At 38.9% G+C, this 18653-nt stretch overlaps 1 protein-coding gene across 1 annotated transcript in view; it reads left to right on the plus strand.

Moving 5' to 3' along the window:
• asic2 (acid-sensing (proton-gated) ion channel 2) overlaps positions 1 to 18653 on the plus strand; it is a 506219-nt gene that overhangs the window by 19039 nt on the left and 468527 nt on the right. The window lies entirely within an intron of this gene.

The following is an 18653-nucleotide window of genomic DNA, read 5'->3' on the forward strand; positions in this document are numbered from 1 at the left end:
TCTGCTTTTTCCCTTTGCTTCGCACTCTAGAGTGAGAGAGTTGTGAGAGCCTGACCCCAAAACTTCATGTTTACTGCTGTTTTAAATATTAAAATCTTGTTCTGCTGAGACCGAGTAATGTCTCTCTTCCAGCTGTTTTCCCTGCTTCACTCTCTGGTTTGTCAGCTGCACCGTGAATGAAATAAAGCAGCGGCTTGAACATTAGCGCAGTTATGTTTGTTTTGGTAATTAGAAACTGCAGAATGAACGGGCCTTTTATTATTCTATCATCTGTCTCTTTGGTCCTCCTCTCTTTAGTACAATTGCCTCAAACCTAACCTCTGGGTGAACAGTCCTTAAATGCTGTTACCATGGGGATGCAAGAGACAACACAGCAGAGTGGAAACACAATTTGAAAGCACTTGTAGCCCCCCATTTTCTCACTTAGTGGAAGAATAGTTTGGGCAGTGATTATATTGACTTTCAGGCATCTTGTTAGCTTTTTAAACATTTCAAGAAAACCCTGACATAGATTTTTAATACGCTGTCTTATATTTATCACCTTCCCTCTGATAGTGTGCCTTTGTAAATCTACAAACTCTTAAGAAGATCCTTAAGAGCTCATTTGGATGAGAGCTTAACTGAGTGTCAACTTTTTTTAAACAACTATGGCATTTAAATTTCAGGAATTGTTCTCTGAAATAAAACATCTTAGTCTTAAATGGCATCTGTAACATTAAAACACTTGCCTTAACAAAGTCCACACAGAACAATAAAACATAAGTCACATTATATTTTCTTCCTCTCTGCCTCTATGGGTTTGTTTTGCATAATAACATCTAGTGTATTTTTCATCTGTCCTGCCCTTTTTTCTTACTCCCCAGTTTTCACACTCATTTCTGCTTCTCCACTTGGCAGCTTGCTTTCCCTCCCCATTCATTATTCAAGGAGCGGTTGCTTGATGTCCACGGTTCTGCATCCAAACTCCACCCTGAGATACCACATGCAGCACTGTAGGCTAACTAGCACCATTAGTTACTGTCTCTCCCACGCCATGCTACAGCAACACTTCTCATACTGCTGGCGGTGATACCGGCTGGTGAGAGCAATGCATCCCTGTGAAGCAAACGTGGCAGCTCATTGTCAGCATCAGGGAGGTCAGCTGTTGTAGCATATGACTTGTAATGAATATGTACTGACAGCAGGCAGGCACATAGGCGATGTTTTATCTAGGATCAGCATGGGCGTTTACTCAGCATGAGGACAACTGGCAGACTGTCAGGCAGACTGTCAGGAAGGTAGGCCGGGATTGGTGGTGTAGAGAATGATGAGCTCAGTTTGGACATGTGCGTTAATGTTACAGCTTGATGGAGGAGGGCCACTGACACTCACAGTGGTGTTTTCTTATGCCTACAGAAAGCAGAGATGTTTTTTGTATGACAGATTGTTAGAGTGAGGAAATTTAACAGGTTGAGCACTGTAATAGATGCGCTACATTTAAATTACTATTATTTGCTGAACTTAAAGAAACAACAAAACTTTTTCCTTTGATTGTGCTAAATGTTAGGATATGCTCAAATTCCCCTGTAGTTTTGTAAATTTTAGCCATTTTACATGTTTAAAGGCATGTCAAACCCCCGAATTTTGAAATTACACCACAAAAGAAAAGCATTAAGTTCTGAAGTTTAAGGAGCTGAAAACCAGAGTTATTTTTTAAAAATATACTCAAATGCTGATTTTTTAAAGTAGTGATAAAGCATCAACATAAAAAAGATTGACATCAATACTGCTTTTTCTTAATGACATATTAGAACCAAGGATGTCCTGATCCCGATAGTATTTATCGGATCGGAGCCGATATAAGAATTTTTAATTGATCAGAGATCGGCAATTTGATCAGCCCAGCCGATCATTTTGGTCAACTGTTGTAAATGGAGCACAATTTAGGACAGGCTGTGAACGCATAAGTAACACAACAAAGCAGCAGTAGCAACATTAGCATTCCTGTGTTTAAAATATCAGGAAAAACTTCAAATATGAGAGTGAAAGCAGTCCAGTGGTCACTTCCAGCATCTGTAATACGACTGTTTCAAGAGGTGGAAGCAGCAGTTAACACTACAAATTTGATCTGTCATCTCCAAACTAAACATGCAGCGGAATACGTTGACTTCACTATAGCAACAGGCAGCTTCACCGAAGCCACAACCTCTGGACTGTGAGAGAACAGGCAAGCACCCTCAAGGGAGTGATAAGGCAGAAAAGATAACAAAAAAGGTGGTCGAATTTTTGGCTTTGGCCAGCCATCCCATCTCCGTGGTGGAGAACTTGGGTTTTTGTCGTCTTCTTGAGCTTTTAGACCCACGCTAGGCCCTCCCATCTTGACATTACATTACTGGCACTGGCTTACCGGAGCTGTACAACAAAGTACGTCACAACATACTAGAGAATTTAAAAAGCAACTTCACTGCCATTAGCTTCACTACAGACATTTAGAGCTCTGATGTTTGCCCCATGTCACTGCTAAATCTCACTGCACAGTCTTCCACCTTTGAGTTAAGGTGTACAGTATTACAAGCACACCAGTTTAGTGGGTCTCACACAGCAGAGCATGCAAAGCAGGCCATCAAGAATGTTCCTAAACAAAAAGCTACATTTCATTTTAAAGTAATAGTGGGTAAAGAAATAAAAGTGAGGGAGGAAAACGTGATGTGGCAGCTCCAGTTGCACTTTAGAAAGTGCACTGTGATAACAAGAGTGCCTTGTATTAAATATTTGGGTTTTATTGCAATGCTAGGGTTTTGGTTCATGTCTCAGATTAAGCTGCTACATTTTAATAGGGATTTTTGTTTTGAATCTGTATGATTCATATGTTTTTGATCCTATCCTTAAACTGTTTTGACTTTAGTTTTTGTTGTGACTAATACAGTCAAGTTAATATGTAACTTTATTTATTGACGGATTATTAAAGTGAAACAGAGCTAATACGCCATTTTGAGTAGAAATGTGATTTTGTTTTTTACAACAATGTTGGCTGTACTAAGTTAAATGTAATAAGTTTGAGACATCTAGTAGTTATTCTGTTTACTTCAGTTATTTTTGTAAACAAAAACAATTGAAACTCTAATCTAAGTTAATATGAATATCAGATCGGGACTCGGTATTGACAGGTATTCAATATTAAAAAATCGGATCAGGATCAGAGGCCAAAAGTGCTGATCAGGACAACCCTAATTAGAACAAGTAAGACCTTCCCATATCCTTGAAATATTGGCAGTTTTACTTGAGTTACCTTTGATGCCTATTATGGGTGCTGCCAAGTCAGAGTTTAATGAGGTGATTCAGAACTTGGTCTTTCAGATCAATGCAAGCTTCCACACCATCAGTGCAGATTTGCTGTGGATATTTTTTGAGCTGTAGTCAATTTTTTTCAAAGTTTCCCTCTCGACGAGTGTTCATCTGGCCATGCAAAACAATTGTTGTTGCCGAGTTTGAAGGCAGGTAGAGGAACAAAAGCGTCCTCCTCACCAACAACACATGGTGTTTGTCCTCTTCTCATATCTGTCTGCAGGCAGTGCTTGTGTTTTCACTTTGTGTAGCCTTGTAAGAGAGGGAGACAGGCAGCAGGCAGCCCAACATGTACATGTGAACATAAAAGCGCTACTCGCACAGCTGGAGCTGTTTCAAAACTAACAGGACTTTAGTCTAATGAAACATTTAACAACACGGTCCCCTCTGACCTCAGACACACAGCTAATAAATGCTCAAGATCAGCAAGCTCACAGAAGTTACTCCTCTGACCAGTGTGTGACACAAACAGGTGAGCTACTCAGTGCACTGTGGGCAGAGTTAACTCCTCTCACAGTGAGCCTCAGGTGTGCTCTTAATATTATTATTGATAATGTTTAACATAGAATGAATGAAGAGTAGGTTCCTCCTCTTAGCAAACCTGCAGTGCAGGTGCAGTGAATGAAACAGTGAAACAACCTGACACTGACCTTCTGGCTGTGCCTTCACAGACAGACTGGAGGAGAGAGAGAGGGAGAAACCTCATTGTATCTCCCACTCCATTATATATCCCTGTTCATCAGAGGACAGGAGAAAGCACACCCTAGATTTTCGCAGCGCATATGTTTTTAAGATTGTATAATTTTTAGCAAAATTGCATCACTCCTGATGTTTGATCTTTTGTTCAATTAGAAGTTTATTTATGCGGCTGATCGTGTATACTAATTTTATCTTTGAATATTGTTACAAATGGGTGATGGTGTTTAAGTCACCCAGTGACAAGAAACAAGTTAGCCGCTGAAATAAAGTGCCACTCTCTCCACTTTTCCTCTTCCTGTTCCTTGTGTGTTTCAGAGCTGCAGGGTGTGTGATGAAGTGTCCTATGTTCCCTTGTTTGATTTGTCAGCTTCTATCTTGCCAATTTTACCACTGGTTTCAGCATCAGATTAATATTTTAAACTAGCCAGAGTTTTGAGGAGCACACAATTAGGGGTGCACTGATCGAACGGCCAAAATCGGTATCGGCGCAGATTTCCTTAATTTTAGGAGATCGACGATCGGCCGATCCTTGTAAATAAGATCAGTGAATAAGATCGGTTTCATATGCCTCTACCTGCTAAAATGTGAAAAATGAAAGACTAAAGGAAATTATGTAATTTAGTACAGTTGGATGGGAGGGTTGCGCTTCACATCAATGTACACCATCAGTGGAGTGCTAAGCCCAAGTTCAAAAATCATTCAAAATTCCAAAAAAGGCAGCACATCTCAGAATCCAAGTTATGGAGGACAAAACATCACCATTTTGACTTATTTATTTGGCTCACATCACAAATAAACGCTTACGCATCTTGGCACAAGGCCTTCATCAGAGCATTTGTTAGACTGAATCCACAGGTTCCTTTTTGAACAGCTCACAAGTGCAGAGGCACTGATATGAATAATTTAGTATAATTTAGTAGTTTGGACAGCAATGCTCTAGACTTTTCATTAATATTTGAGAGAACTACCTCATGTGCAGTTAAAACAACAAGCTTGTATTGTTTCACGGGTATTGTTCAATGTTTTTCAATAAGTTAAGATTGGAACATTGAAGGTGGATGCTGTCAGTTATGAAAAAAATTGGTATCGGTCAAAATCAGAATCGGCAGCTCAGGCTTTTTAAAGATTGATGATCGGTGATTGGCCAGAAAATTGCAACCAGTGCACCCCTACACATAATGGCTGCTATTAGTGGAGGAGGTTGACTGACCTGTATCAGCAGCAGACAAGTTAACTGAGTTTGTTTTCCTCAGACATAGTGTATTGAACTTTACAACCTTTGACCAGCAAAGAAAAAAAAACAGTCAGTACATATTGGTATTTCAGCATTCTTCCATCAGAATGATGATGTGAGAAGAGCTTTGAAACTGAATTTTTTCACCATGGTATGAGATAAAAAATGTATATGCTTGTGCATTTTTGAAATCCTGGGTAAGAACTTTGACCTCGTGATATAACTTTATATATATATATATAACTATTCAAACTGTTATTGGTTATTCAGTTATTCAGTTATTCAGTTTTCTTACTATGCAACTAGTTCTGTAGCTGATGCAGCCTGAAAGACTCAAAGAAACAAATGGACATAATTGCACAATCTGCTGAGGAACAAACAACTGGCTTATCTTCAACACAGATATTTATAGATTTACTTTAACAGGATAACACTGCTGTTCACAGACAGTCTCAGCTAGTGTGAGTGAGTGTACCGATGACAGTATGGGGGGTGTCAGCCTTGGCATCCTGCTCTTTCTCATGGGTCATAAGTTAAGTGTCAGTTAAGTTCTTCAGGTTTATTGAGGCTGTTATTTGCACCAATTCTCTGCTGAATTACCCAAGAGACCACCATGAATAGAGTGGGGGGAAAGAGCAATGGAGAGCAGAGTGCTACTTTTTATTGTCTTTGTTTTTAACAGAGGACGGTGTAATCCAGGGTTGATATTAGGGGTGGGAATTACAGGGTAGATATTAGGGGTGGGAATTACAGGGTACCTCATGATACGATATGATACGTAATACATGGTCCACGATACCGATATTATCACGATACATCGATAATCGATATATTGCAAGAAAATTGTATAATGATACATTACAAAATATGTCCAACTAGAGAATACAAAATAGTTATAAAGTGGTCAAGTGCAGGATTTCTCAGTTTATTCACAACAATTTAGTATCAATTTCACAGAATTTGACACAGACTGAGCTAAATACTGAATATGAAGTGCATAAGGTCTATACATATGTGTGTAGTATATATATGTATAACTTATTATGTAATTTTAAGTTAATATCGAATTTAACAATGTAGAATTAAGCTATTTAAAAAATATATAGTCCTGCATCATCTCGCATTTTACCTATCTTTGTTCAATCTGAAGATGAGGATTTTCCCCATTTGCTGCACTGAATTAAAATGCTACCGTGACTTTTTTTTTTTTTTTTTTAAGAAAAGGGGAATAAATTATTGTAGAGTGAATGTACTCCAATCTTTTATATTTCATATTTTATCAGTTTTTTGTGTCATCACATAATGTGTTTGTGGAGGGAGATTATGGGAGACGAGCTGATCGTCACGTCCAGCTTTAAGACTGATGGACTGTGTTTTGCGGAGGGCATGACATGACAGGCCAGTATTTCTTTCTTGTGTTACCGAAGCCGTCATTCTTAACGACACTACACGGGACAGGTCCTTACAAATAATACGACTGTGATTATGGTTGCATGAGTAGAGACCAGCGGTAGCTTCAACGGGCTTGTTTGTTGACGTTAGCCATTAGCTGTAGTGCTAACGCGATGATGCTGAACTAGTAGATTTGTTGTGTTGTCTCAGTATTTTACTCTGGCGTGGCATATCTTGCAAACGACTGTATAACTCCTGTCCAAGTTTGTGCTGTCTTTAATGTTTTGGAAGCCAAAATAAGTCTACACATCCACTATGAATGCAGCAGAAGTCGCTCTGCTGGGTAGTTACAAGCAAACGGCTCACGCAGACCGAGAGTCTCGTGTGATCTCGTTGTCTCAAGAGAGAAGAAGCAAGAGTCAACTGCCTGCTAGCGATGCCTGCCACCAACTAGCGGTCAGGGGGTGAAATTACACCACAATCTACCGCACCAACAAAGTGAATAATAAGCTAATTAATTAAATATCGATACTGCATTTTAAAATATTGATACAATATCACGCCAGGAAGTATTGCGATATTTCAGTGTATTGATTTTTTGTCCCACCCCTAGTTGATATATTTCATTTCTTTTTTTTAAGATTTATTTTTGTGCCTTTATTAGATAGAGGAGGACAGTGGATAGAGTCGGAAACAGGGTCAAGAGTGGGAGAGAGACATGCAGTAAAGGGCCTCAGGCCAGATTCGAACCCGGGTCGCCTGCGTACATGGGGAGCGCCTTTAACCACTAGGCCACCTGCTCCCAATATATTACATTTCTAATATCCTTGTGCAACCTCAGAGTTCTTCTTACATACTTACTTGGCATTTGAGTGTTTTTTTTTTCGTGTGAAAGACAGCTATCATTCTGAACCCTCATTGTATGTAATATTAATGTAAGGTTATTCTGCTGATATTGTGATATATATTTAATAGGCATATTTGAGCTTATAAAGGGTTTTTGGCTTCCATTGTAAGTTTAATCCCCCATCAATTTATCATTCTCTCAAACAAAATTGCACACATTGTGAAATGAAGCAGATCGTTACACTGATTTCTTACATCCAGAGGAAAATTCTAGCAGTTCTGTTTTGTTGTAGACAGAAAAAAGTCCAGCTTTCATATTATTGTTGTTGGTGAAGTTTGTTTTGTTACATTATTGATGCAAAATTGATGAAATAAATGCATTTTTACTTTGGCTTTGAACTTTAAATGAATAATTTTCATTTATAACCCAGTTAACATCTTTCTTGCTTGGAAGAGACACTGGCAGCACTGACTGTTACGCACCCACGAAGAGATAACTGATATGTAAGTACTGCCAGATCTTTCAGGCCTGCAGTGCTGAGACTGTGACAGGACTACAAAAATGTTAGTTTTTGCTTGTTTTTCTTTTATGAACATTGTCATTTAAGTCTGACAAAAATATTTAACTTGTGTAAATTGGACAGAATATTCATGTGTCCTGGCAGCTATTTATCATTCCCTCTCTTATGTAAATGAAGATAGTTAAGATTTCATGCAGGTGGAAAATCTACATAGCACAGACACAGAAGATGACTTTAAGTAAGTTGCCCCTCATATCTTAACCTTCACTTGTGGTTGTAGTTTCATCATTTACTATTTCAGACATGCAAAGTTTACTTGGTTAAACAAACTTGGTTGCATTTAACAAATACACATAATTTGCCTTTCAAAATAGTTGGCTGAAGTTAGCATGCTACTCAATATTTGTGAAGGAGCTTTATGTATGCCCCCCCACTTAAGTATTAACTCCATCTATTGTTCTAGTTAGCAACGACTATCTGCCTTTTTACACCTCCAGGTTCAGAGGCAGAGGAAAAATCAGAGAGACAGTAAGCCCCAGCTCTGTCTCAGTTATGGGGCTAAAAGTACAAGAGGGAGTTTACTGCTCAGTCACAGCTTTTAATGGCAGCAGAGCAGGTGTGATGTGATGCCAGCATGGTCTCTTCTGCACTCATGCTGCTTATTTTGCATTGCATATTAAAAATACAGCTATTACCATGCTGGGAAGATCCCGACATTGAAACTGTATTTGTTTATCTGTTTAAAAGGATCTCTTTTAGCTTCTGACAGGGCAGAAATTACCCTCAAAATCCACATGGTCTTCCCGGCCATTATGGGTGCGCTTTACTCTGACTGATTGCGAGAGATCTTACACACTGGTGCTCCTGGAGCGCAGTGCAGCCCTGAGCACCTGGAAATAATAGGGCACAAGATCACGGGAGAACTGCTAGTTTACACAGGTAGAGTATGTAAACAACACATTATTTTGCCTCTCTGGGTTTGGTTTGCAATTCATTTCACAGTATACTTTGATGTTTTTGCTACTGCAATGGGTGCGTACATTAGGAAGTTAAAAGTTTTCATGTTTGCTACAAAGAATGTGTGTTGTTTCATTAGAAATTCCTTTTTCGCGCTGTGGTAACTCTGTGACCCACTGACTGACTGGTGACCTGTTGCTTGTGCTTCTGGATGAGATGTAATGTTTATGCTGTGATGATTTACTGTTAGGAGTCATGTGCATGTTGTATTTTTTAAGTTGACTGAATACTTTGCACGTTTTCTGACCGTTTGGATTGATCTTCTCCAAGTGGATTGACATGGTTTGGCAGTGGCTAGCACTGAAAATAGACGTGGCACATACCCTTCAGCAGAGCAGAGTGGAGTAGTGCTTCTGGAGTGAGGGACTGCTGCATGTGCAGGCAGAGTATGTGGAAATTGAGGAGGAGGAGTCGACCTATTAAACAACAATGCATAAGATGACAATGTGCTTTAACTGTTACACAGTAGATATGTATGACTATCTTACTTAGGGAATTTTAAAAGTGCACTAATTTTGTATTTATTTTATGTATTGAACCTTTATTTTACCAGATAAAACCCATTGAGATCGAGATCTCTTTAACAGGGATGACCTGGCCAAGAGGTCAGCAGCACACGTCATAATAAATGATACATATTCAAGAGACAGATAATAAACAGTAAGTTAAAATGAACAATAATTAAGAATTAGAGCTATGTCCATTTTAAAGTGCAGGAATAGGGGTCACAATAACAATTTAAAAACACAAGCACTGTTCCATGGACTCATGTTGTCTGTCATTTAAGATAGAGCGAACGTTTTCCAGTGAGATGAGTTCAGACAGTTTCAAATCAGCCTGGAAAGTATTCCATGCAGAGGGGGCAGCAAAACTGAACGGATTTTTCCCCTGTTCAGTCCTGACAAGAGGAACAAGCAGGTGGAAAATATCACAGGAACACAAGGCGTAGTGGCTTTTAGTTCTGTGAAGAAGAGTACGTAAATAAATAGGAACCAAGCCAAGAAGAGCACTGTAAATTAGAGTCAGCCAGTGCGTGTACCTGTGAGCCCTCAGAGAGGGCCAGCCAGATTTGGCATAGAGTTCACAGTGATGTGTGTGAGGCGACTACAACCAGTCACAAACCTCAGCGCACAGTGATAGACAGTTTTCAAAGACTGTAGACATTTGCCTGAAGCAGTCATGTACAGAACATCACTGTAATCAAGCAACGGTAGAAAGGTTGCGGATACAAAATGCTTACATGCTCTAAGAGAGAAGCAGGACTTGTTTCTGTAATAGAAACCTATTTTTACCCTGAGTTTGGTGACAAAACTGGCAATATGTGCTTTGAACGAGAGGTCACGATCGATACGAAAACTCAAATATTTGTAATTAGAGACGAGTTCAATGGGTACGCCTCGTGAAGTTAAGACTGACAGGATGTTCCCTGGTAACTCACTGGAACTAGAGAACACCTTGAGTTTGGTTTTGTCTGCATTTGTCTGCAGAAGTACTAAGAGTAAGATAAAGCATTTTCTCTTAATATTAAGAAATGATACAGTATCACCCTTATCTGACTTGGCAAGGTTAATGAATGATGCGTCTGTGCGAGTAAAACAATTTTTCAAGACAAAATTACACATTGAACAAAGCAATTTAAGATCATTTAAAACTGGCCCACAAGAGGACACCAACAAATAAACTGTCAGTTCAGCAGGAGCAAAGGACCAGGTGATAGTCATTGTGCTAGGTAGGCACAGGGGTGGGCGGGGCCCTTTTTTTTTTAGATTGGTAGATAACCCATCAGCTTGTAATCAGCCTGCTTGACCCTGAACCCTGACCTGCCCAAACACTAATACTACAGCCACACACACAAGCTAAAATGCTGTCAGTCTGGTCTTTGGGTAACCATCAGCAAAGGAGAAAAAGCTTTGAAAAGTCTGAGAATTATCACAGTCTTCTCTTTCCTTCCCTGAAAGCACCTCTCTACCCATATTGGATACTGTAGATACAATGCTGTGCTTTTGAATTCAACTGATCCACACCACAGCATCCACCTGTATGCTCTGTTGATATACTTTCTCATCATTCCTCAAATTCTGCATGTAAAAACAGAAGTCAGACATCTGCAAGGAGTGGTGAGGTTGGAGCCTAGAAGTCAAACACAACCATGTTCTGTTGCTGCAATAAATGTTTGGAAAAATTAAATGCAAAGAGACAATTTAAATTTAAATTTATTATTTCACTTCAAATATAGAATTGAAATGATTCGCTGGTCATGTAACCTGCTGTAGTTTTGTAGATTTATAAACAAAAAGTTAGTTCACCTGTATGTTATATTTTGAACATAAAAATGTAACATCCATTCAAGGCAAATTTAAAGGCACAAGTATTTTCTTTGATAACAATAAAAAAAGAGGATCAGGACCAGGAACAATCTGAAATCAGGTGTACTGTTATAATTTATCTGATGGGGATGGGAAAGTTTGAAGTAACACATTCTAAATCAGATACATACAGCAAGAAAAATGTGTAACAACACAGCTCTTCAGCAGAGTGGAGGAACATGCTCTCTATTTTGACTTGTGAAACAATGTGCTACTTGTGCGCCATCTGTTCCTGTTCTGTTTGATTTGAAGCATAAGTTTATACATGTTAAGTCTGCATTTGATCACTTTGTGGGATTTTGATGAGCTTGGACAGCTTAGTGCAGACTTAGCTTGGGACATCACATATGACATATCCAGTTTAATTTTATAATGGAGGATTTCTCTACCTTTAAAAACGATTGAAAATATGTGACACAATATACATAGTCTACTAGAAATATATGACATGAGTTGAGTAATTTTAAATCAATTCAGATATTTTAGTCTGAAGATATGTACCTTCATTGTTGAAAAACTTAGCTCTAAATGTGTATCGAAGTCCTGAATAATGCGTCAGTACTTTTTTTGGTAAGGACTGAGATTCATCCAGGTCTCATTGTGCCCTCTGGTATTGTGGCTTGCATGACATTCCTTGATCTGGATTAACCAAGAGGATATACAGAATAATATGGCTGGCTCTTGTGGACCTTCCAGCCCTAAAACATGTTATAAAATCCCCATTTTCACAGTGTTTTCTCTGTACTCTGTGTTCCGTTCTTTTCTCCAACTGTCTGCGCATATTCTTCATTTGTTTGGAAAGCACACTGTGCACATCAATTACACCTTGAGGCTACATTAACATGAAGTCTCTGATGTCTTTGGTAAACAAGACTCTTGGTTCACATGTTACTAAAGCTCATTAAACTGAACTGCCATGTCACAGGCTATTTACTCATGAATCCAAAACAAGAGCAAAAGGCCTCTTAGCTACATAATAAACCCACCCAGGCAACCTGGAGTTATTTTAGTAGGAATTCTTGAAAGTTGAGGGAGTTTTTAGAGAAACAGAAAGACATTATTAATTCAGCCTTTAGGTTAACTTTATGCATTTTTGCACAGACACAGTTAGAAATTAAACAATTGCAATGTTTTTCTGTGTGTTTTTTTCTGTCAAAGTTGGTGGTATTGTTTCACGCAGTCTTTAATTACACATATGGATTCAGAACAATTAGAAGAAAAGCACATTTTTGGGGGTGGTGTGCTACCTCCAGTAGGTGTTTCATTTGACTGAGTGTTGTAGGTAGTGATAGTGTTGTGCTGTTTGATTCTTGTTTTTTTAAGAACACTTGGTGACCCCTTCTGCCATGTGTGTAGGAAAACAGTCATCCTAGAGAGGTCGATTTGGTCATCTCGTACATTTTTATATATCATAGGATAATATTATCTTTGTGATAACTTCCTTTAAGGAGCACATATGACCCAAATCATGCCAGCACAGGACAAAATATCCTATTTTAAGGAGTCAAACATTCATTTTTTTTCTTACAGTTTGTTACCTGTCTGTGTAAAGAAATGTGTTCTCCATTTTCATGCACATCATGCTTTTGATGCAAATCTTCAAGCCGCTTGTTAATTTTTTGGTTTTTGCAGGAAAAGGAAATGAGATTTAGCTTCAGTGCATTAATCAGTTCAAAATGAGCTATTCACTCCCTTGAACAAGAATGACAAATGGCTTTTGAATATGATTGATGATGACTGCAGATTAATAACAGGGAAATAATGCATTCAGCCTTTCATTTTAATTTAAAGTAAATATTGAAATATGTGTGTGTTCCCTCTGGTAGTTATAGATTTGTGTGTTGCTTCTCTTTTAGCTTCAGTATGTATGTATTGATTTTTCTCTGCTCCCTCCTAGCATTTCCACTCAATTAATACTATGACAAAACCTGCAGTTTACAGTCCTTTCATTGACCTGATGTAAAAAGCTCACCATTGGAGTAGTTTCTTATTAACTGCATGTTGGTGCCCTGCTTTAATGGCACGTCCTTAACATTGGAGGTGATAAATGCTTCAGATGCTTGCTCAGCTTTCTAGCTGTCTCTTTACAAGGTCACTGATGAAGGACCTTTCTCCTCACATTTATGGTGCTTCAGCATCCTTTGAATTGTCTTTGTTGAGCCACTCACCTACAGTGTTATCTGCCATTCGTCTGTTTTTAACTAGTTAACACTTACATTAGTAAGAATGCAGTTTTTCTGCAGTAAATATGTATTATCCGCTGGATGTTTCTGCCTAATAATGTGACAGTTTTGGTGATAAAATGACTAGAAATTGTACATGTGCTTTGACACTATCTGCTGGTTTGACTTCCATTTCTTTGCTGTTGTGTTTTGTTTGACATGTTTGTATCTTACCTGTATAGTTTGATAAACAGACTCGGCTGCAAACATCCTTCACTGTCATGACAATACTCGACCTGAATATATTTATTTTCTCTGATAGAAGGAACAACACACCAAACTAAATAAGAACAGAAAATAGGGTACATCTAATGCGTCACACATCTAATATGAAGGACTTGACTGCTTTCCCTAAATGATGCACATCATTACATATTCTCATTTAACCTGTTTAAATAAAAGAACTGTTGAAGAGAGGGAAAAAAATCCTCCTGATAAGTTAGTTTAAAGATTAAAGATTAGCCTGTTAGAACAAAACTTGTGAGAGGAGAAATCTCACATTATGTTTTGTAGAAAGAGAAGACTTCAGTAAAAAGCCATCATCTCATCTATTAACTGCTACAAGAGTAGAACAGATATATGATAACGGAAAACATGTTGTTGAAGTGACAGGTCTGACTGACTCATAGACAGATTTCTCCATGGAAGCATATGTCACTGTTCACTATTTTCTCTCAGAGCAGTGTGTTGTAGAAGAGGAGTTAAAAGCGATGTTTGGACCGTCTTGTTCATACTGTGGAGCTTTATGGTAATGTTTTCTTTATAGTCATATAGTTAATAGCCCTCTGTTACATTAGCATCTCCTGTTACGTCATTGAGAGCTGAGATTTGAAGTGCAGATGGGCAGAAGTGGGTAAAAATAACAGCAGGCAAAGAAATACACAGAAATACAAAGGAATATATCACTTGCCTGACACATTAATTGTATTATCAGGCCTGTGTCCTCAGCCATTTGACTGATGCTTGTCAAGCCGATGCATGGGTACATCCCCATTAAAGACTGCGACTTTCACTCTGCCCATCTTCACTTTCTCTCACAGGCAGGTATACATCTATGAAAGTAGCAATGGATCAGGAGACTGTCAGACTGATTTTGTTATAACGTTGCACCTTTTGGCAAACTTTCTGCAGTTTTCAATGCCTGCTTATGATCAGCGGTCCTGATGCCCGCAGCTGAGGCTAGTGGCTACTGCCGCTTTGTTTTAACGTTGTTAGGATGATGACTCTTAAGTGACTTATAAGATCCATCGAGGACTTCTTTCTATTCTTTGTAACCTTTGCAGGGCAAATTCTACACACACTCCCCGTAAATACTGAACAATGCCACTGTGTTTTTAGCATTTTAGCACAGGGGCTGCTTCCTCTTCTTCTCTGGTGCTTAACAGCGGGTCGTGTACTGTGGTGCCACCTGCTGTTTTGGAATGTGTAGTCTCATGAGAAAGAAAATAAACGCCAGCACTGCGGTGCTGACAAAAATATATGTGTTAACGGGGCTAGTCGTCATGATATCGGACTTACCGAAATGACATAATAATTTCCTGTTATCGGCCCAATAGTTATCGTGCACCCCTAGAATTAATGAGTGCTGCTATTGCAAAAAGCACCAGTTGTTGACAAAGGCCCTTAATAAGGAAAAAAACATCTTAAAGCAACTCATGTTAAAACACCTAATGTCTCTATATATTGATGACTGGAGCTGTGAAAATAATCTCCTGTTCCAATGTTGAAATAACAGTTTGGCCGATTCCTGTTTACATATACCAGTGCTTATTCATCACTTTTTTTGGTGTAAGAGTCCAGTCATACCAACATTTTCTCTTGTGTTTGATCATTACATCAGATCACTGTGTCCCACAGGTGACTTCTTCTGCTTAGTAAAAAATCTCTTATTTGATTCAGCAGTTAGGTGAACTAGGTAGCATCAAATTTATTTGATAGAAGGGTTAAACATTGGCTTCTGGTGTTTGCTCCTGCCATATTATTTGCCAGTGACTGATGCTTGTCAAGCCGATGCATGGGTACAGCCCCATTAACGACTGCGACTTTCACTCTGCCCATCTTCACTTTCACTCACCTTTACTAGTGTCTTTCTTTTCTGCTTCCTTTTCACATCCCACTGACACCTCCAGCTACTTCCTTTTCTTTTACCTTCCATTGCATGGTTCTTAACCCTCTTTTCCACAGTCTTCTTTCTTTTCTTGCCTCATTGCTCTTCACTGAAACCCTACCTGTGAGCCCTTAAGCTGGTGTAGCATTTTTATAAAGCAGCTTGAGTTCAGGGGGTCAAGAAGCTGCAGACATATTCACGACTTTCAGCCTCTGGTTTGAAAGTATCGATAAAGCTGCAGTGGGTATCAGCTTTCCTTCTGGTTTGCTCTCACATCTCCTTCAAACATGGGGTCTTCTTTTCTCCTTAGCTGGCCACACTCATTCTGACCCATTAATACTTTCAGCAAATTTAAATCTGCTCATTAACAAGGGGCCCTAAACCCTCCACTGTGTGCATAAATATAAATGAATTATTGATACCACTACAGATAAAGAGCTGCAGGTCAGCTGAGAAAAAAACACAGAGTTCTGTGTTTGAGCAGAGCAGAAATTCTTCTCATGAGAATGCAAGCACAAAAAATGTTTGGCTTCATTCAGACTGTTTTAAAATCAAGTTCATATTGACATTTTCATGTTATGGAGAATTACATACCAGACTGTCTTGTCAATAACCAGGCAGTATGGGTAAAGTTATATTTAGAAGTATATTTAAAGTATATTGCCAAATACTATCAGTTACTTTTGATACAAGCAGATAAAACCTATATATTTGGCTAAACTGCTTACATTTTAAAAAATCTTTGACAGAGCAAGGCACATCATCAAACTGATGTAAAAACCCTGCAGATCTGATACTGTAAACAGGTCAACTTCATGTGTAATTGTAGGTCAGCCACAGTGGTGGGTGGTAAACTGGTATCAATGGCATCACTGACAAAATATCTGCCACGGAATTGATTTTTCTAACACCATCACCATCGGTTTGAATGCATCTCCGTTGGCCGGTCTGGGGCTCTGACACAAGCTGCATGCTGCATTTGTTTGCCAGGGTTTGTCTTTAGCCCAACGGTGCGGTAATTCATATAATAATGGCTCAAACAGCTTTTTAAATATGTGTTTTAACTAGGGATGCATTATAATTATCTTTACCTGTATCATTATATGCGAATATGCATTTAAATGCTTTGTCTGTTTTTAGTTTGTTATACCATGATATAATACTGTGGAATAATAATAAATATGTAGTACCATGATATATTTAGGCCATATTGCTCAGGCCTAGTCAGCCAGTTGTATACAGTAGCCAGCCTTTCATCCCTCATTCAAGCCAGTTTAATTCTTCCATTGCCTTTTGTATTTAAATGTAAGTATATTCTGCATTTGTACCGATTAAAGAGAAGTTTACCTTGATAAATAAGTAGGTTTGCTTTGAATCACACCAGGACCTTGCATAGGGACAAACAGATTTATTGAAGACAAGCAACCTTTTGTTTTTGTTTGTTTTTTGTTGTGAAACAGACAGACTCAATAGACGGCACACAGTACGGCTGATTGATACCCTTTCTTTGGAAGGTTTGCCATTATCAGACACAATCAATAGAACAGAAACCTCAAATTAATCTTGTCTTTGGCTGCCGTGTGTGAGAGGAATACTCAAGGCTGTGGTTTACCATGCAAATAGTGATAATAATTATTCCCCAAGTGCCGCCTTTGCTCACCACAAATAGTCTCAGTGAAAGAATAAACCACTTTAAGGCAACAGAGAGACAAAAAAAAGACTTACACATTCAGACAATTAGAGCCCACTGACTATAAATATGATTTTGCACAGTGCTGTGTAAGTCCATGTCTGCTTTTTTTTACGTCTGGCCTGTCAAAACTTGCAGAAAAATGAGATGAGAGACCGTCATTAAGGACGACAGCATGACTGTGACACCCAGACTGTGAGAGAAAACATAAAAAGGAGAGATGGAGACTGATTGAGTGACATTACAGTAGGGCCATCAGCATGCTGCAGCAGATAGATGGCTGAGAACATGGGAAGAGGCATGAAGGGGAGACGAGGAAAGGCAACACAGCAGAGAGAGCATCTGTACAATATACGAGTGAACAAGTGCAATGTGAGTGAGATGAGGCTCAGTAGGGATGAGAAGAAATGCCTGTAAAAGCTCCCTGCTGGGGCTCTGGAGTCTTTTCTGAGTGACTCAGGCACCGGTAATAAACCTGTCACCTCCTATGTCCACCTCTTTCTCTGTGCTGATGCACACATCATCCTCACTTTAGAGGTAAAATGATGGCAGACAATAATCACCTTGTACTGAAAAAAGCATACTTCTCATCCATCTCTCAGAGGCTGTGTTAGATAACTTATTCTCACCACAGAAACACAACGGTTTAACTGTAAATTCAGGTACCTGGAAGTCTGGCGAGTGCATGCAGATAGATTTTCCTCAGCACCTTATAAATGCCTGTTTGTGTGTGTGCTGTAGTTTGCATATATGCTGCTGTTGCCCAAAGGCACCATCATTTATCTTAATCTAAAACTGTAGCTGGCACTGTGGATAAGCACAATAGGTGGTTATGAGCTGAGAAAACAGAGACAGCAGTTATGAGCTCAGGGAGTAAGAGGATTGGTAAAACAGGGTGTGATGGAGGATTTGTTATGCAAAGGACAACTTTGCTCTTAAGATTTTTAAATGCTGTCAAAAAGAGAATCTGTCCTGTGGCATAACATGGAGCAGATGCAGCTAAAAAAGTTAACATCTGCTACCAGCAAAAATGCAAATACATATCAGTGTTGCTTGTTTATGCTATGAGCAGTTTGGTAAAGCAAATCTTCATGTCATGTTTGTAATATACTTTGAAGGAGCTCCACCAACTTTACGTTCAAATCAGATTACTTGTGATAGGAAGTGTGACTCAGTCTGCTTCTGGAGAAGTTTTGTCAGGTCAGAGAAAATAACTGAGGTTTAAACAGAGTCTT

Source organism: Cheilinus undulatus, linkage group 21 (assembly GCF_018320785.1).
Source record: "Cheilinus undulatus linkage group 21, ASM1832078v1, whole genome shotgun sequence".
Taxonomy (NCBI): domain Eukaryota; kingdom Metazoa; phylum Chordata; class Actinopteri; order Labriformes; family Labridae; genus Cheilinus; species Cheilinus undulatus.